Here is a 20,317-nt window from a genome sequence, read left to right on the forward strand (position 1 = left end):
TTGGCTAGTAGTTATCCATTGTTTGTGTCGATACACTCAATGTTTCTGGCATCAGTTAATTACCAGTGATTAGAAGAGTTGACGCAGAGAAGCTCCTGGGAAATGGAGGACAGACAGACAGACAGACAGACGGGGAAGGAGAACTCTTACTCCCGTGCAGAGTTCACCACCTCTAGGAGGGAGAGTCTACCAAAAGAAAACGAGTGAGAGGCATGATGATTTGGGGTGATTCATTTCAGTTTTGAGCCACAGGAAACTTCTCTCCTAAAACTCACTTTTCCTGAATTTTCTATTTTCCTATTGTTTTTGCCTGTTTCTTTTTTTTTGCTCTTGCCCTTCCTTTCTTCCATTGCCAACCCTCCCTCCCCGCCTCCCTCCCTCCCTCCATCCCCCGCTCCCTCTTCGTTTCCCTCTTCCATTTTTTGTTCTTCTACCCTCTCTCCCTCACTCTTCACCTCCCTAATTGTCCTTCCTTCGTTTTTTAATCATTCTCTCAATTCTAAAGTTGAGTCATTTTATTTGCACTGACTACGATCCACCATGCTTTCAGTGTAGCTCATCTCTCCAATTTCCCTAGGTGCATGCAATTTTATCCCTATCGTCCAAGATGTTTTTTTTTAAACTTTCAGAACCACATTGTTCAAATTTAATATACATCCTCCCTCCCCCCACCCCTACTCATTTTCAGTTTAAGAAGCCCAGTTGAGCTGCCTTTCCCATTGATAGGAATCTCTGGAATTGGCAATCTGGAGATTAAGAGAAATCCTTTCCTCTAATAAGTATAGAATTCATTGGGAAAGAAGTCATTGAATTTCAGATATATTTGATAAAAGAAGGAGGGGTCTTAAATAGAGAAAAAAAATTTAGATCTCGTCCCCAAATTTTATATTAGTTGTTAAGTGTCTGTTTTGAGCATCATGAAGCTACACTTACATGATGTCTAATCCCAGCCCCTCGGTAGGAGAACGATGGGACTTTCAGAAACTCACAGGGTTAGTTCTGCCCCGACCTATCGGGACACTGCGAGTCAGCATTGGCTCAATGGCAGTGAGAGATTCTCCCCAGCATGAAGGCACCTTGTTGGAGTGGAGGGCTACGTATTGTGTGGCTACATGCAAGGTTGAGGTTCCAATCCACCACCCAGCACCTGTGCATAAGATGAGTCTGCTTTCATAAAGATTTACAGTCTCAGGAACCCAAGAAGCCTGTCTACTCTGTATTGTAGGGTCACTATCAAGAACCCAGGTGCTGTCATCCGAAAAATGCTGGACTGCTAACCACAAGGATGGTGGTTCAAACCCACCAGCTGCTCCCTGGGAGAAAGAGAGGCTTCAGAAATGCTAACTAAGAAGTCAATGTAATGCAGGTGTGTTTTGTGAGTGAGAAGAGACTCACTGACAGTGGGTTGTTTCAGCATGGAAGGGTCCCTTGTAAGGGAAGGGTGAAGCTTCAAACCCACCCAGTATCTCTATAGAAGAAAGTCTCAGAAACCCTTTGGGGAATGTCTATGTTGTAACATGAGATCCTTATGACTTTGGATTCAACTTGACCCAACCAAACCAGTATCGCAGCAAGTACTTCTAGTGCAATGCACTTTGCAACCTTGCCTCTCCCTGTCTCTGTTCTGAGCCCCCGGCCCTGTACGCATCGGCGCTACCCGCTGCTGTCATTTTGTGCACTGATGCGGAGAGAAGCCACATAGTGGATATTCTCTAAGTCTGTCCTATTCTTTCACTGAAGAATCATGCATCATGTGACTTTGAAAAGTGACTCATGACCATGCAGCAAAGTAGGGTCTGTTATATCTGGCGGAAGACCTGGCCTGGCTGTCCTATTTACTAAGGTGGCGATTTTCAGTTAAAGGACGGTGACACTTTGGGGGCCATTTCAGGTAGGGAGTTTGAAACCCACCTCACCCCCGGTTCTAGGCAGGTATTTTCACTACCTATCAATCTATTCTTTTTCAAGCTACTGGAGTCCCCCTGAGGGAGTTTAAATAGAAGTGTACCATGAAATGGCATAGATAAAATATCACTGCCATTTGTAAATTAACCTAATTTCCCAGGAGTCATAAACCTTTGCATACCTTAGGGAACCACATTTTATTACATAAAATAACAAGTAAATCATCTATAAGAAGCTTGGCCAACTGGTATTCATATTTCCTTATTTTTCATTGCTGGAATAGCAATTTTAGTCACATGGAGTGAGAAAACTTTGATCCCTCCTCCCCCTTGGAGAGGATGGAAAATAATATTCCTTCACTAAAAGGTTCTTTTGAAGTTTAGGTTGAAGGGATTATCCAATGAGAGACAAAATTGAAAACTTTTCCCCTTACCTAATGTACTTACGGATTAATTTCCCCTGCTCCATTTCCAGTGGGAACCCGACTTCATTTGCCTCTTTCAAATATAGACCCTGCTATCTCTAATACACAGACCGAGCTTTACCAAGAGCCAAGTCAACTCCCAATATCACATGCCCTGGTTCACCCCTGCTGAAGATGACTGGAGATCCAGTGTCGGTTCACCAGGCTCCGTAGGCACTGTAATATAAATCCACTCCCCATGAAGGAGCTCTGATGGGACAAACTGACGGTGCTTGCATGCTAACCCAAAGGGCGTTGGTTTGGACACCCCAGCCACTCTGAAGGAGAACGATTTGGTGATCCTGCTCCCAAGAGTACTGCCCATTGCTACCAAGTCAATTCTAGCGCATCACAACCATCAAGCACAGAACAGGTCTCCCCCACTCCCTAGGGTGTTCAAGGCTGAGAAGCTATGTGGGAGCCCACAGTCCCATCTCCCTTCCTCAAAGTAGCTGTTGGGTTCAAGCTGATGAGCTTCAGTTGGCAGCCTGATACATAGATCATGACCCTACAGGGACGCTCCCATGAAGATTTGCAGCAGGAAACAACCATGGGGCAGTTCTCTTCTGTAACACGGGGGCAACTCAGAATTGGAATAGATGAGAGCACCTCCCAGCAAGCTTTCATTCAACGCGGCAAATTAAAATATTGTTGTTAGCTGCCATGGCGTTGACTCCATCCGCACTGAGTCCACCTGTGCAAACTGGAACCACTCCATGGCGCTTTCTGGCGGGTGCTTTTCTGAAGCACAGCCCAGGTGTGTTGTCTGATGCATCTATGGGTGGGCTTGAACTGACAGCCTTTTAGCTGGTCATCAAACTTTGAACTGTTTGCATCCCTCACGGACTCTTACAATTTGAAATATCAACCAGCAATCTTATTCAAAACCCAGGACACCTCCTCAGGATTAGATTCCATCTTTCGCAACAGGCTGTGGCCTCTTGCCATAAACTCACTGGGTACGCCCAACACTCACACAGCGAATCACACATGCCTGTGGACCACTCACATGCAGATGCATCTGCAATACTGCTTCTTAATGGTGCTATGTGTTAGGGGCATATTTCCATTGTAATAGTTTTTCTTCATTTCACTCATTTTAGCTCCTTTTACTTTCTTAAGATCCTTCATTTGAATAACGTGGGATCTACTTTACTGTATGTGAGGTCTGGTTGGGGGAACAAACCCATGGGCTCACTGGGATTTCTGTAGCCTAAAGAATTTTCTACAGCCTAGAGAATCCCAGAAAAGATCGGATTTGTAACCTCGCTTTCTGGAGCTTCTTTCTGAGTGTGGCAGTGTAGTCTGATGGCCTGGGCTCACTTAGCTGCTGAACTGCACTGTGTATTGAGACCTCAGTAATTGTGGCCGGGGTAGAAACAATATGTTTTCATCCTGAATGTTGCTATTTTAAGAATTTCCTGTGCTTTTGTTGTTGTTGTTAGATGCTTTCAAATTGGCTTTAATGTGCAATATGCCCTATGTACTGCAGAAAGGAACTCTGTCTCATCCTAGGTCATCCTCACATTTGTTACTACGTTTGTCTATTTTTCTTGTGTGTGTGTGTGTGTACATGTGTGTGTGTTTGTAACAAGCAAATACTTGTAGAGAACACCCCAAACAATAGTGGCTACCTGCCAAGAAAGATCTCTAAAATGTAGCATGTACATTTTACATGCCTCCCCAAGAAAAACTTGCTCTATCAAGGATCTAATGATGGAGGAGAAGGCATTTGTGTTTCTTACCCAAGGGGGGGGGGGCAAAACAATATCCTGTTTTGAAAACTCTATCATAATCAGTAAAGAAGTAAGAGATAGCATTTTTTACAAAACTTCAGTAAAGATCAGGATAGAGAGGAAAATCAAAAAAGAAAAAAAACAAGCAAGGGACAAGTTAAAAATGAACAACAAAGAAGAAAAAGACAGAAGAGAAAATAAACAGTCATTCTAACACCTTGAAGTGAAACCATTATCATTATGTACTTCTCATATGTTATCATAGCAATTACTCATCATCTTCATAACGTTTTTATTATCAAATATCCATTGGATAGGGTTAGCCATTGGTTAGTCCTTTTTTATTATTTTTAATGAGTCCAGCCATGTATTACTTTTGTTTTCTGTTTAGATCATCATTTCTCATTGTCCCATTAAAGCCGATTCTATTCCACTCCTGATGTATGTCACTAGGGTGACTACAGGACTATCTCCCAAGCTCCTGAGACAATTGCTGGGAGAGCTGGGCTTCTTTTGCCTTCAGAAAGCAGAGACAAATGCTGTTCTCCATCCCCGTATCTGCACAGCACCAAGAGACGAGTGTCTTTTCACCACAGAAAACACTTTTCATGCAGGAGCCAAGAGATGAAAGCAGTTACATTTTGAAGAGACAGATATCTCCTCCCTTTTGTTTTTTCAATACACACCACTTTGCTCTGCTGCCAAAGATCAGTCCTTATTTCCCAGGTCAGTCATGCTGCGAAAGGTTTCTAACCAAGGACTGGGGCTCATGGAAGCAGCGAGGCTTTATGCTGTCCTCCAACGTGCCTGTAGCACACTCCTCTTCCATCTCTGAAGAGGGCACTTTTTGTTACGACGTGCATGGCCCTTGGTAGAAACTGGATCCCTGGTAATAATAGGCCATTCACCAGGACTATTTCCCGTTCTTCACGGGTTCCCACCAGTTTGTTTGAGAGTTCCATTCACACATCATAGCAAACATCCATAGATACCCATATGTCCCACATGGTTTGTTTTTCCACGTGCAAAATTTGAAAGCATCTTCTTGGAATCTTTTTAGGGAGTTCATGATTGGGAGGAATGCAGTTAATGTTTGATTGGCTCTGTTCTTCTAAGCCGTAATTCATGCACACTCAGGAATTCTTACAGAGTTAGTCAATTCTCATCCAGGAATTACTTCAAACTCTAATGAATTAAGAAAATTTAAATATGAATTAAATATTCATTCTTCTTAATGTGTCACTGTTTCTTTGGGTATTAGTGTGTGTGTGTGTGTGTGTGTGTGTGTGTGTGTCTGTGTTCCTAGTAGCAATGGCATTTTTTCCCTCATCGCAATGTTTTCATGTCCTTCTGAGACATTCATCGGTTCATTTTGACTGTAGTACTGAAACAATATAACCAACCTGAACATCACTGAGTTCCTTGTGTGCCTGCAAGACTCTCCATAAAATGTCAGAATTCAGACTGGGAATGGAAATGTTAAGCCACATATTAGAGTTTTAACTCCCCCCATCCCACAAAATGGAAAACACCTTTCTGCTGGCCATTTGGCTTTGGGAAATAGATATATTTTCAAGAAAAAAGGTAGTATTTATGTTAACATATAATAAGCTTATTTTTTAAATGAATTTCTACTTTATTTATGAATTGGATTTCTCCATTGGGTTTGAGCAAAGAAAGATGTCTATGGTCTGAAGAGCTTGAACATATTTTGCTCTATAGAAGTTTGGAATCCCCCAAACTGTAATTCATTTGTTAGTTGAGTGTGTTAAATATACAAATTGGAACATAAGACAGTACCACATTAAAGTACAATAAACACTGAAAACCCTTTGGAAACCCAAATGGGCTTGAGAACCACTAGGTAAGAAATGCTAGTACTTGTCTGTATAGACTTGAAGGAAGCCATTCAAACTCTTAAGACAACTCGCATTATGTCTAATCAGAAGTAAGAGCCAAGGTGCATTCACTGGCTCCTTAACATGAATAAACAAAGTGTTAGAGTAGTTGAAACACTTTTAAAAAACTCTTGATGGGTCATGAGCTAGTTTATTAGGGCTCTTCCTTAGTTCTTCTCTTCTCTTGTCTGCTTTTGGTGACTGATTAATTACACCAATGCTGAAAGGTCTAACTATAACTCAGTTTTCTATTATTTGCTTTTCTTTCCTTTTGTTAACTAGAGTTTTCCATATGCTAATATCTACTACAATTGTTGATAAAACTTTGGTAATATATGTTAAAACCACAAAAATCAACTTAAAAATAAAATTTAAGAGGAATCAAGGTCAGTTGTCATTATCATCTGTGTAGAATCTGTTTCCTTTTTTTTTTTCAAACTTCTGGAAGAAGTCGTTTGATTTTCCTTGGAAGAATAATATCCTTCGTAATCACAGTGTTCATGGTTCTATAGGGGCTGACCTCAATTACACATCGGCAGTGGACATGGGGACAAGTCTTTCCCGTCAATCACTCGGTCTTCCTAACCTTCATGATGGGTTCAGCTAACCTTGATCCAAGGTAGACAATCACCTGCTTTGTGACTTTGACACTTTTGCTCATGTTCCTGAGAAAGAGAGAAGACTTTTCAGGAGGCTAACCACATTCACTCGTTGAATTTCTGTGGTCAGTTTTCTTGTCTTCAGCTTAAGTTTGTTCTGAGGTAAACTAGAGAAATAAAGGTACCTACTTGATGGGATCAGTAAGCATTAAATGATGTAAATTGCTTGCAAATCTGCTTCATAAAACATCTGTAATGTGTTTAAAAGCAAGTATGTTACTGTGAGTACTAAGGTATGCTTGACCCAACCCACGATATTTGAAAATTTTACAATAGCCTCACATGCACGTGAAAGTTGAAAATTGAATAAAGAAGAATAAAGAACTTATGGATAAAGAATAATAAATACATGCTTAAAAGAATCATAAATAAATGAATAAAGAGAAATCGATGCAGTTGAACTATGGTGTTGGCCAAGTATATTGAAAGCACCATGGATTTACCAAATAACAAACACATCTGTCTTGGAAAAAGTACAAGCCGAATGCTCTCTAGAGGAGAGGAGAGTGAGAACTTGTTGAGTGTACTTTGGGACATGTTATCAGGAGAGATCAGTCCCTTGTAAAGGATGTCATGCTTGATAAAGCAGAGGATCAGGGAGAAAGGGAAGTCAAGGAGAAGAACTGATACAGTGTCTGCAATGATGAGCCCAGACCTAACAATTGTGAGATGGATGTAGGCCCAGGCAGCACTTTGTCCTGTTCTGCACCCGGTCACCATGAGCTGGAACTGACCTGACAGCGCCGAACAACAGGACAACAAATGTGATATGGTGGGCTGAAGGATGACATCAGATAACAAACACATCGAACGACTTTATTGCAGTGACTGGTATGTAATAAACTCTCAATAGCTGTTCATTTCTAGTTGAAAGGCAAATCTGATGTTTTCTCTCATCTGGCTTTCAAACAAAAAAGTAGCCAGACTCCTAAGTAGCCGTAGCCTTGCCCCACTGAACGGCCTTAGAGCTGTCCTTGAGTTAACCCTGACTCATGGCAACCCCGAGTGTGTCAGAGACTTCTTAGGGTTTTCAATGACTGGATTTTAAGAAGGAGATTACCAGATCTTTCTTTGAGACACCTTGGGCAGACTCTCACATTCAGACTTTTGGTTAGTAGCCAAGCACAGTAACTATCTTTACCCTCCTGAGACTTCCTTTCCCCGGGAAGGACTTTAGGCTCCTTCTAAAGGGCCATGCAGGGTAAAGAGGAAGCTATCTGTCCCTGTAAAGAATACAGACTTGGAAATTGATTAGAGTCAACTCAATGGTGATGGGTTTGGGGTAAAGGGCTATGCTCTCAATCACCCTAGGATTTTAGCCCTTTCCATGGCACATGTTCCCCATCCCCGGGCTCTCTGGTCTGAAGGAAATTGCTCTCCTGGCTGTAATACTGTGCTGCCACCTGGAAGGAATCTAGCTTTCTGCCTGAATGTGAAAAAATAGCCCTTCCTCCACCAATCCTACCATGAGTTTACTTGGAATTTACGTGTCCCATATAATTTTTCAAAATCCATATTGCCTCCTATAATTTCCCCCTGGATTTCAGCATGCTTTCCACTAGTGAGACCATACGGTGGTGGTGTTAGGGGCTGTCTAATTAGTTCAGATTCATAAAGGTTGTATGTACAACAGAAAAAAAAAACACTGCCTGGTCCTGCACCACCATCACCATCGTTGTAATATCCGAGTCCACTATTGCAGACACTGTATCAATCCAGGGCTTTGAAGGTTGTCTTCTGTTTACTGACTCTCTCCCAAGCACGATGTTCTTATCCAAAGAGTTGCCTCTCTGTTCACAGTCATCGGGAGTACCCTGCCTGTGCTCTTAAAGGAGGATTTGCTTGTTCTTCTGGAAGTCCCCGGTACTTTCAACACCATGGTCCAAATGCAGCAGTTGTTCTTTTGCCTTCTGCATTCATGTTCCAGTGAATGGTTGACACATATGGTATTAACTGAAAACTCAAAGCATAAAGTAGTTCAGTCATAAAGAGCTAATCATATGTGATAGTTTTGTTTCAACGTGCCTGGATCCAGATTCCAATGGTTTGGCACTTAACCAAACAAACAACCCCAAACCAAATTCACTATCATCCTGTAGATTTTTACTTCAAACCATGATAGCAGACATAGTAAACTTGTCCCTTCGGGTTTCTGAGAATTTTAAATTTTTACAGGTGCTGACAGCCTGTCTTTCTCCCATGGAGCATGCTATGGGTTTGGAATGATACCCTGTGGTTAGCATCTCACTGTGTAGCCCACGACTCCACAAGAACTCCTTAGTCTGGCAGTTCAATTCACTGCCACTGAGGCAATTCCAACTCGTAACAACCCTAGAGGACAGGGTAGAACTGCCGCTGTGGGTTTCTTTGATTGTAAACCTTCCCAGGGATAGAAAGCTGCATCTTTCTCCAGTGGAGCAGCTGGCGGTTTCCAATCGAGAGCCTTGCAGGTAGCAGCCCTGTTGTGCAATCCACCGAATATGTCACGTGGCTGAACATAGTGTGATGAACGCCATAATGGAATGCATTATTAAGTCGAGCAGTTGTAAGATTAAAGTGGAAAACAACACCTGTACGCAGGTCATAGCCCTGATACCATTCAAAAGAAGTTTCCTTGGGAATGAGGCCTACTTCCTCTATAAGGTCACCCTAGAAAAGCTTGCTGGCTTTCTGTTGGGGCTGGATCCTGCCTCTGGTTCATCCACATTTCATTTGGGGGCTTGAGCCATTAGTCTGCCATATTGTTGGATGATCCCAGGAGCCATCACTGATCTGCCATCTGACCCACCAACCTTGGATTGATTCATCTCTCCCATCACAAGCCTGAATTGCTGTCCTTGGAACTAATTCAGGACTTTCCAACTTCTCTGGCTTTCTGAGTTGTCTTCTTGATATAAATCTCTGTCTCGTATATACTGTGCATACACACGCATGTATATGCACATGTGTCTGTGTCATTAGTTATGTTTCTCTAGAGAATCCAGACTACCTCATTGCACCACTCCACTCTATTGATACATTCCTTTCTTTATTCCCTTTGTCTCATTTTTTACTCTATTAAACTTCTGGCTCACTGAGGACAAGCATTACGTTTATATCATTTTCCCTCCATAACTTGGTAACTGATTCCTAATATAGATTAAGTATTTAATTAATATGTATATATAATTTTAACTGTTTTAAAGAATCACACACACACACACACACACATCTCCAACCAATCCCTTTGTGGCTGAGTTAATTCCAAGTCGCAGGGACCCTAGAGGATAAAGAAGACCTGCCTCTTAGGATTTCCCCGCCTGCAAATCTTTACGGAAGTAAATCATCACATCTTTCTCCCACAGTGAATGGAAGATTCAAACTACCAACCTTTGGGTTAGCAGCTGAGCACTCTAACCACTGTAGCACCAGCACTCCTTGGAAAGAAAAGGCCAGTGCAAATGCTGAATGACCTGTACACATTTCATTGCAAAAACATTTCCCCCTACGTATCTTCACAGATTCCAAGTTTAACTGCAAAAGGCAAGAATTCCCTGACCAATCTTCAATTGAGTGTGTTATAAAAAAATTTAAGAAAGCAAGAAAGAGAAATGTCAGCCCCTGTTTCTGACAAGCAGGAGAAAGATGAGACTTTAGACTCGGTTTAAAAAAAATGAGTTTTGGAAAACCACAGGGGCAGTGCTATGGGTTCACTATGAAATGGCATTGATTCCATGGCTGTGAGGTTGATGGTTGTTTCAGACAGTAGATGGCAGTGGACCTATTATTTGATATTACTGGAGGATTTCATAAGTGGGTGGAAGGCAGCCTCATAACACTAGCCTAAGTCAGACCCAGACTTCAATTTTGCACTGTCTTCTGTGGCTTCACATGGAACCGAAAGGCCAGCATTGTCAACAATGGCGGGACAGCATACCCAAGGGCCTTTCCAAAGACAAGCAATGCCAACGAAAAGCAATGCCAGTGTGGGTAACTTCAGGAGAGGGCACGGGGGGATGTTTGCCCCCAGCTGCACAAGACACAAGCACAAGGACCTTTCAGTGCAGCCAAAACTCCAGCCGTATATTGTCCACTGGCTTCCGCTTCTGTTGAAAGGCAAGCACCGTGACAACAGAACACTGTAGTGCTTACTGATGCTTATCTGAGTTGTTTATACCTGGTTAATGTTTGTTTCCCCCCAACCGAATCAAGCATCCATTTGATTGACATGCAAAGTTGATCTAGAAGAAGGAAATGGCAATCAAATTTAATCTTTTGTTCCCTAGCAGTTTGCAAACTGTGTCACATTCAACATCATGATATGTGATTGTACTTAGTAGAAATCCAGGTTACGTGCAGCATAATTACACACACACACACACATACACACACAGATATAGATATATAGAGACACCTGACACCCACTGCCATCTAGCTGATTCTAACTCACTGTGATCCCATTTTCTTGATTTTGTTGTTAGTTGCTCTTGGGTCGGTGTGAGTCATAGCAAGTCTATGTGCAAGAGAATGAAACACTGTCCCATCCTGCACAATGGCACAAATGTTGCTATGTCTGAACCCCTGGTGGAAGCCACAGTGTCAACCCACTTTGGCACTAGCCCTTCACTTTACCAAGCATCCTATCCTTCTCCAAGGATCAGCCTCTTCTGATAAGAGAGCCAAACTTCTCCTTAGAAGTTCTTAGACTGTAAACCTTTCTGGGAGCAGGCAGCCTCATTTTTCTCTCCCTCAGAGTGGCTGGTAGCTTTGAACTCCCAACTTTGCTGTTAGAACCCATTTCACAATGAAAGTTCTATCTGTATAGACACACACACATAAGACTTAGCTTGTTATCCATAAGTGACTATATATTAAATGAGGTGGATATGTATGATATAGTGTTAGTCTGGGTACTTTAGAGAAACAAGTCCACAGAAACTCATGTATAAGAGAGAGTTTTATATAAAGGCTAAGTGTGCATCAAGAAAACATCCCAACCCAGTGCTGCCCAAGCCTTCAAGTCCAACATTAATCCATATATCCGACATCAATCCACAAAGTCCTCCTCCATCTCACAAAACACACGCAATGATGCCAACTGCAGGAGGAAAGCTGAGTCAGTGAATGTGCAAATATCTCAGCCCTGGCAGGGGTCTCCACATGGCTGTTCCAGCACCCAGGGCTGCATCGGGGTAGGTCCATTTGGCTTCTCCTTGGGGATGTCTTGCAGGAAATGAGCCTTGCCAGCTGAAGCAGGCAACTGGCTAAGACAGCTGCACCCTGGTGTGAACATCAGAGAGCAAGAGACCGGGAACTAGAAAGGAGAGGCTCACCAAGCCATTTATCCCTCCACCTTTCAATTAACCCCACATGTGTTTTTCGGCCAGGTTGGCACAATAAACCAACTACCTCAGATATGATGAGACAAGTTGGTTAATTCCACCTCCTGGTGACCTATGTGTGCAGAGTAGAACCCTTCCATAGAATTTTAAAGCCAATGTGTGACCTTTCTGGAGCAGATTTCCCAGTTTTGTTCCAAGGAACCTCGGGGGACTGGAAATGCCAGCTTTTCAGGTAGTAGTCATTTAACTCTCTGTAAAGTGACAGATATAGACATAGGTGTAGATATATCAATAAATATGACCAAAGGGGTTTCTAGGTGGAATGGTTAATGCTATTGGCTGCTATCCCAAAAGGTTGGTAGTTTGGGTCCACCCACAGGATTTTGGAAGAAAGATTTGGCAATCTGCTTTTGACAAATCAGTGAATAAAATCTTTACAGAGCCCCGTTCTACTCTGACACTCATGGCGTCTTCCTCCGTGAGTGAGAACCACCTCTATCTACAGCACCTGGAGGTGGTGGCGCTGATGGTGAGATTCCCAGTGTGTGGTCTGTCTGCATTGGCACGTGAAAATAATTCTCTTCCATTGCTTTGCCTATTTATATTCAATTTTACGCAGTCTACAAACTCTTCCACCAAACACTGTAACTACTTCAAATGGTGAATGTTGTCCAAGTTCCCTTGTTTGGGTTGGTTTCTCCCAACCACTCCACCAGTGGTGAGCACAAATCCTAGCAGGCAAGAGCCCATTTTCCATGGAGTTATCTCAGCGAGTGAGTGGGGATTCAACTTCTGTTACTTGCCAAATGAGTTCTTTGATGTGTTTGCTGCTAGAATTCAGCATTTCTGGCTCAAATGCAGAGAGGAAGAGTTAAATTTGAGACTCTGACAACAGTGAGCAGAACTTAGTAGCAGGAGTTGGCAAATGGTCCCTGAGGAAATAGCCAAGCCCCCTATTAGAAGCGGAAAGGAGAGCAGGTGGGGCCAAGGGTCTGCTGCTACATGAGGCAATGGTACAGAATGGCAGTCAGGGGGTTGTAGCTCTGAAGCTAGCAGCAGCCTGAGAGACGATGGGGAGCCACGCAGGAGGGTAGTCAGTACCCTACTGTGAAGTCCAAATTACAGAGACCTTGGCGATTCCAGCAGAAGGCTTTGCCATCCTGGCTGGGTAAATAGATGAACATAACAGAGAAGAATCGATGTGTTTGAATTGTGGTGTTGGTGAAGAATATTGGAAGACCCACAGGGATTTGTCTTCGAAGCAGGACAGCCAGAGGCTCCTTGGAGGCAAGGATGGTGAGACTTCAGCTTACCTACTTTGGAAATGTGGTCAGGAGAGACCTGCAGAAGGACGTCATGCTTGGTAGAGGAAGGACCTCATGGAGACAGACGGACACCGTGGCTGCAGCCGTGGGCGCCGGGATCAGAACCACTGTGAAGGTGGTGAGGGACCAGGGAGTGCTTCTTTACATTAGTTTTGTTTGATCCCTCTCCCTTTTTATTTATTTATTTTGTTGGGGTTTTTTTGTCTTTTTTTTTTTCTCTCCCTTTTTAATGTGAACTTTTTAATTGAAGTGTAACATGTAAGTGCACTGATTAACAATGTTTACAAAACACACACACACACACACACACACAGCTGGGACCTAGACCAGGAAGCAGAAGATGCCGGGTACCTCAAAGATACCTCTTGTCCTTTCCTGGGGACGATCTTCCCCAGACACAACCATTCTCTGGTTTTTGTCACGGGCTCTTGTTCCTTTTGCAAATGGCAGGATGCCCTATATCCTGTTTGGTGCCGGCTTGTTCCTCCTAGCATGGCCCGAGAGATCCATCCTGGTTTCATCAGCTGTTGTGGTCAGTTTGTTCGTATTGCTGCAAGAAGACTCTGCTCCATTTGAATGTGTTTCTTCATCCTTCTGAGTGTGACTGTTTGGGTTATTTCCACTGTGGGGCCACATGAATATTGTCCTCTCAAGCTCTTTGTGTTTCCTTTTCCTCCTGTGGTACATAGGGTCACTATGAGTCAGGACCGACCCGATGGCACCTAACAACAGCAGCAACAACAACAGCATGAACATAGCAGAGTACTGCATGTGTCTCTCTAATCACAAACACTACATCGGGGGAAACTGTGACTGTCAAAGGTAGGGTGGAGAAAGAAAAGGGATGAGCCTGGATTTGTCCTGTGTCACTGTCACGTTTTTCACTGAGTGGGGCCTATTGACATCATCCTTATAAGGTACAATGTGTTGGAATGCATTTCACTTTGTTATGGTTCTTAGCTATAGATACAATAGCTAATATATGCAGATATATGACACATGGAAGGTTTAGGGTGACTCTGCCTCAAGCCTGTCTATTGACTCCACTTCCCAACAGCGGGTGTTCACTCTGCATGTCTATGCCACATTTAAGTTGTTCTCACAATCTCCCCAAATATTCATGACACCATTATACCATACGCATACTTTATAGGCACATCACAATTGCCCTACACACTGGGACACAAACAAACAAGCACAAAGTGATTTCCTTTATTGCGATATTTGCTTTATGGCGAGGGATCTAGAACTGAATCTTTAATATCTCCAAGATATGCCTCTAATGAAAATGATAAAGGTAATGCTAATAATAATAATAATAATAATACCCTTGCCCTGGGGGGAAAGCAGCAACATTGAAGCAAGTCATGCTATCTGTATCAATTATCCATTGTCACCACACAAATGGAGGCAGTGGCAGAAAATACACACGTCTCTAGGGATGAGAGGGGTAGGTCTGGTCTCAGTGAGGCTCACTCGTGCATCTCTGGTCAACCACGGATGTAGTAGATGGCTGTGCTAAATTTCAAGCTCAGGTTTCACACACGTATTAGGTTACTGGGTTGATGGTTGGGCCCCTTGACTTTCTTCCACCTGGTCTCCTCCTCCAACAGGCTCTACAAACTCACTCACATGATGAGGTCAGGGTTGCAAATGAGCAAGCAGAAGCATCCATGGCTTCTGAGGCCCGGCTCAGAGCTGAAACATAGTCACTCTGTCACATTCTAATGGTCCACAAAAATCACAAGCCTGGCCCACATTCTGGGGTGGGAAGTAGACACTCCATTCCTTGATAAAGAAAGGGTTTTTTCTCTGGTATAATTCCATGGTATGTTCCATGGTATAGACTGATAAGATTTCTGACCAATGAACCTCAAACATTACCTCCAATCAATGGAGAGTTATGTTTCTCAAAATGAAAGCAGTTGCATGTTTGGCTGCTAAGGACAAGGGCAGCAGTTTGAAACCACCTTCTGCTCCTAGGACGAAAGAGAGGTTTGTCTGCTCCAGGAAAGAATCGTGGTCTCAGACATTCACAGGAGCAGTTCGACCCTGTCGTGCAGGGTCTCCATAGTTAAATATCAACTGGATGGCAGTGACTTTGGTTGGCTTTTTCAAATTGCACCAAATCCTCTTCACAGATCTACTGTTAGGCCCCAAACCTTTGTGGTGTCCCCAATCTCCAAAGACAAGATTAGAATCTGAATTAGAGCTACCAGTACTTTATGAATCATGCTCTGGGGTGTGCTCAATGTGTTAGCGCCAGAGTACTTGCTGGCCATGCCAACAACAGAACCCAGCCCTGCTTTTACAACGAGGACCTTATTTATCGATTTAAATCTTGTCTAATCATCAAGGCCCAACTCAAGTGCCAGGTCTATGAGCTATTTCTTCATTTATCCTAGACCCAGTGGGTCTCTCTGCTTTGCTGAAAATTTATTAGGAATCAAAATGATTATTCGCATGTATTTAATATTCACTGTGTTTCAGGCACCACGCCAACTGTGTTACATATGTTAACTCATTTCATTCTCACCTTTAATTTTCAGTACTCTCTACCTCCTGTCTATCATCCACTCTTAAATTTAAAACACACACAAATGAATCTCAGCTGGATGAAGGGACATGCCCAACATCACAACAAATAAATGACAGACAGGATTTAAATCCAGATCTGCTGAAAGTCAAGCATTGAATTATTAAGCATTGTACCATACATTATATATGCATCTATAAAAACATAAATTTTACTTTGCAAACAAGATGTGAAAGAAATGACACATTTCTTGGTTTTCTGTAAATGAAATTCAACCCATGTCCAAAGCCACATCCTGATTAATTGGTGGGAAATGTTCTCCTGTAATTGGCGTGGAAAGGCTCAGATCTTTTCTAAAGAACGGGATAAATAATATGATCTGCCTAATGTCTCGCTCACACTGGCTATTACTGGAGGGTCCGCATGTTCTACTTGGGAGATTGGAAGCACTGGAAGTGCACTGCACACGTCGTCTTTGTGTCCTCCCTTCATGTCAGAGGTTTACCCCCCCCTCCCCCCCCCAGGGGTCTCTGGGGGATTAAGCAGCTGCTTTTCACTGTTCACAGAATGCCAGGTCTCCACCCTCCACCCAGAGTTTAAAAATCTCTTCTTTCTGGACAAAGGCAACTGCCTTTCTCTAATCCCTACCCTTACTCAAGAATAGTCATCCAAGGGAGCTATTGAAAAGAAAATTCAAGAGGGCCAGGCAGCTTCTGGATGTGTTGCTTCTACTAAACATAACCCAGGCTGCCGGGGCTTCAGAAACAAATCCCCATCTCAATCAAAAGGGTCATTGCCTGAATTCATGAACCCGAAAATGCACATTTTCAGCCTCCAGTTTTTTGCTAGGCAGAAAATGGAATCATTTAAGAATTTTTTTATATTTTAAAATTAAGAGATATCACGTAAAAATGAATGAAAGAATTCTTAGAACAAAGGATGCATACCTCTCATGGGAACCCTCAGCTGATGCTGTTTTGCTTATGCTGTTTTGCTTATGTCTCCTTGAAATGCCGCCTAGACTTTCCAGGTCACTGGTATTTCCCATCACTCAGTCCTGATGTTCATCAACGTACAAAAGAATTTACTTGTAGTGGAGAAATTGTGCTCAATGCCTATGCTGCTAGAAAAATGAGGAACATGTACACGCTCTTCTAAAAGGGCTTTACACTAACTCCCTAGGGCCATCATAACTAAACAGCGCCGATTGCGTAGCTTGGGTTGCGGTTAATTGTTCTTGAGGCAGTTCCAACTCAGAGTGACCTTATGTACAAGAGACAGAAACACGGACCAATCCTGCCTGATCCTCACAGTCATTGTTATGTTCAAGTCCATGGTGGTTTATGTGTCGATGCAGCTCCTCAGCCCTCTCTCTTTCACTGACCTTCTACTTCCACAAGGATGATGCGCCTTCCCAGGAACTGGTCTCTCCAATGGCTGTTGGTAGGTAGCATTGAGTTGGTCCCCACTCATAAGGACCCTTTGTGCCATAGAATGAAACAATTCTCACACTTCTAAAGTTTGAGCCTCTTGTTGCAGCCACTGTGTCAATCTATCCTGTCCAGGGCATTCCCTCCTTTTGCTGCCCTTCTGCTTTACCGAGCAGGATGTCTTCCCCAGGGACCAGTGTCTCCTGATAATATGTCCAAAGTATCTGAGAAGAAAGCTAGCCATCCTTGACTCAATGGAGTGGTCTGGTAATACTATCTTCCAGGAGAGATGTATTTGTTCTGTTTGCAGTCTATGGTGGTTTCACATTTCTTCACGCCAGCATCATAATTTAAATGAATCATTGCTTCTGCGGTCTTCCTTAGTCATTGCCTAACTTCTAGATGCATATGAGCCCAATGAAAGTATCACCAGGTACCCCTTAGCCTTCAAAGAGACATCTTTGCTTTTGAACTCTTTAAAGAGTTTGTGTGCATCAGATTCACCCCAAATGCATGACATTGTTTGATTTCTTGACTTCTGCTTTTATGATTGAATTTATGTACAAGTAATATCACTTGATCACTTCAATCTTGACGATTTCGAGTCCTTAGAAAAATGAGAGTTTCTTATCAGTTATCTCTGGAGGATAGTGCAGGATTTTCACAGAATCGTGCTCCCTTCAAAGTCTCTAGAGGAGGATGTGTTACTGTCTCCAGGTTTTGCATGCTCAGGTCCTCCTTGGCCTATAGTTGCACCTTTACCTGGGCCCCCCTGCTGTCTCTCTCTTTAGAAGAACCTCATCTTTTGGAAAGGGCTCATTCATGTAAGATTAGGACTCTCCCTATGCTTTTGTTAACTTAATTGATGATGTCAGTGAAAATTCTATTTCTTAATAAGTTCACATTCACAGATATGGTAGGCCGGAGCTTTGTATATCTTTTTGGATGACTCAATTCAATCTATAATAGCATTCAAGGTACAGGAAAAATTAGAGAAAACACATTGCTTGGTGTCTTAAACAAAATTTCAAATTCCTTAATATGCTAGGTAAATGTTTAGAAAAGTGGTTCTCAACCTTCCTAACCCTTTAATATAGTTTCTCATGTTGTGGTGACCCCCCCAACCATAAAATTATTTTTGTTGCTACTTCATCACTGTCATTTTGCTACTGTTATGAATCGGGCGACCCCCGTGAAAGGATCATTTGACCCCCCTTAAGAGGGGTCACCACCCACAGGTTGAGAACTGCTGGTTTGGAAGAAGCGCCCCTCTTGTGTTTCACTCAGCAGTGTAACCTGCCTGCGGAGGTATCAGCCTGTGGCCCAGGGTAGATTTCTCAGAACCACAGAACACAAGTTTAACACACAAAAAAAACCCAAATGCCTTATTGAGATCATTCTATATCCAAAACCCATACCCCAGAGTTTTCATCTTGCTTAGATTTAAATTTTACAGTATTAACCGTGTGGCACATGTATGCATGATGCTGCTTGTCTTAGAAGTCAAGAATCTTTGGCCTTCCTCCTCTGTCTTCAGACAAACATGCTTCTTCATTCAGGCTGGCCGGCCAAGTGCAGCGAGGGGAACTCTGCCTGTGTGCACCCGATTCAGCCCACCTGAAAAGTTCTCTTTGTATCTTTTGACTTAACTACTTATAAAAATAGTCAGCATGAGAGGGCTTCAGAAAGTTCATGGAAAATTCAATTATGTTTTCATTCCTTTCTTTTATTTAGTCATTTTATTGGGGGCTCGTACAACTCTTATCACAATCCATCCATCTATTGTGTCAAGCACATTTGTACATTCGTCACCATTATCGTTCTCAAAACATTTGCTTTCTACTTGAGCCCTTGTATCAGCTTCTCATTTTCTCCCTGCTCCCCCTCCCTCATGAACCCTTGATAATTTATAAATTATTATTATTTTGTAATTCCTTATAAAAAACCCTCTCGTATAATCCTGGTTTATAACTAAATGTCTCCCTTTAAGCTTTCTATCAGTTTTCAAGTCTGCATTGATTTTCAGTTCTGAGTGATTTACAATATATAGTCAATAGTAAACAACAGCAATAATAATGCATTTCATTAAAATCGAATGGATCTTATGTTCAATGATTTTGTCTGCTGAGGAAATGTATTAAGATACTTGAGTAGTAGAAACCATGTTTTCTTTAGCCCATGGGAATGTGTGTGTGTATGTGCATGTCTGCACACACTTGTGTCCCACAGAAACCATAAACACATGTATCCCATGGAGTTGAGTACAAGAAGCATGGAAAATATTTGTTGATGGATTGAGTGATTAAAATCTGGGTTTTTGTTAATACCATACTCACTTGTATAATGTCCCCACCTTTTCCCATTATTTTCACACACATCTGAGTCCCAGTTCTCCACTGCCTTCCAGATCTCCCTCTGGGGAATTTCTGATTTACTAAACAGCAGTGACTTTAATAAAGTATCACAACAACCAGTGGTAATGTTAATTAGAATGGAGATCTCCTGACACATTTGCTTTACTTCAGCAATTCCTCCATTCCTCAATAGAGCTGTTGAGAACAAACATTTCAAGTGACTAAACTACTTTTGGAAAACCAATAGTCTGTGACTGATAGAAGCATGTGTGTGCATGAGTCTGATAGAAGTGAGAGACAGAGAGAAGCAGAGACAGAAACACATAGAAAGGTACAAAGGCACCAAGAAGGAAAGGGGAGAAGAAAGAGCTATGGACAGAAAATTGAGTGGGAAGTACGCGCAAGAGAGATTTATGGGTCAACTCTGCGTTTTGCTGTGCAGATGAGTCATTCTGTCGGTTAAGAAGGAAGGCTGCGGGTTAATTATTTCCCTCGCATTTCTGGTGAGGATGAAAGGGTGTCATTAGTTCAGTGGCCCAGTGGTAGGGAGAAAATAAAAATAAAATGTGAAGCTAAAGGAAACTGGTAAACACTGGTGAACTCTCCTCTGTTTCAAAAGCATCAAGTCTCAAAGTGAGCCTTTCTTGGATTTATTTGTTCACTGTGGACAAAGTCTACCTCGCTGAAAAA

General features: G+C 42.5%; 1 protein-coding gene across 1 annotated transcript in view; it reads right to left on the reverse strand.

The window, feature by feature from the left end:
* NYAP2 (neuronal tyrosine-phosphorylated phosphoinositide-3-kinase adaptor 2) overlaps window positions 1-20,317 on the reverse strand; it is a 292,811-nt gene that overhangs the window by 55,271 nt on the left and 217,223 nt on the right. The window lies entirely within an intron of this gene.

Source organism: Tenrec ecaudatus, chromosome 13 (genome assembly GCF_050624435.1).
Source record: "Tenrec ecaudatus isolate mTenEca1 chromosome 13, mTenEca1.hap1, whole genome shotgun sequence".
In the NCBI taxonomy this organism is placed as follows: domain Eukaryota; kingdom Metazoa; phylum Chordata; class Mammalia; order Afrosoricida; family Tenrecidae; genus Tenrec; species Tenrec ecaudatus.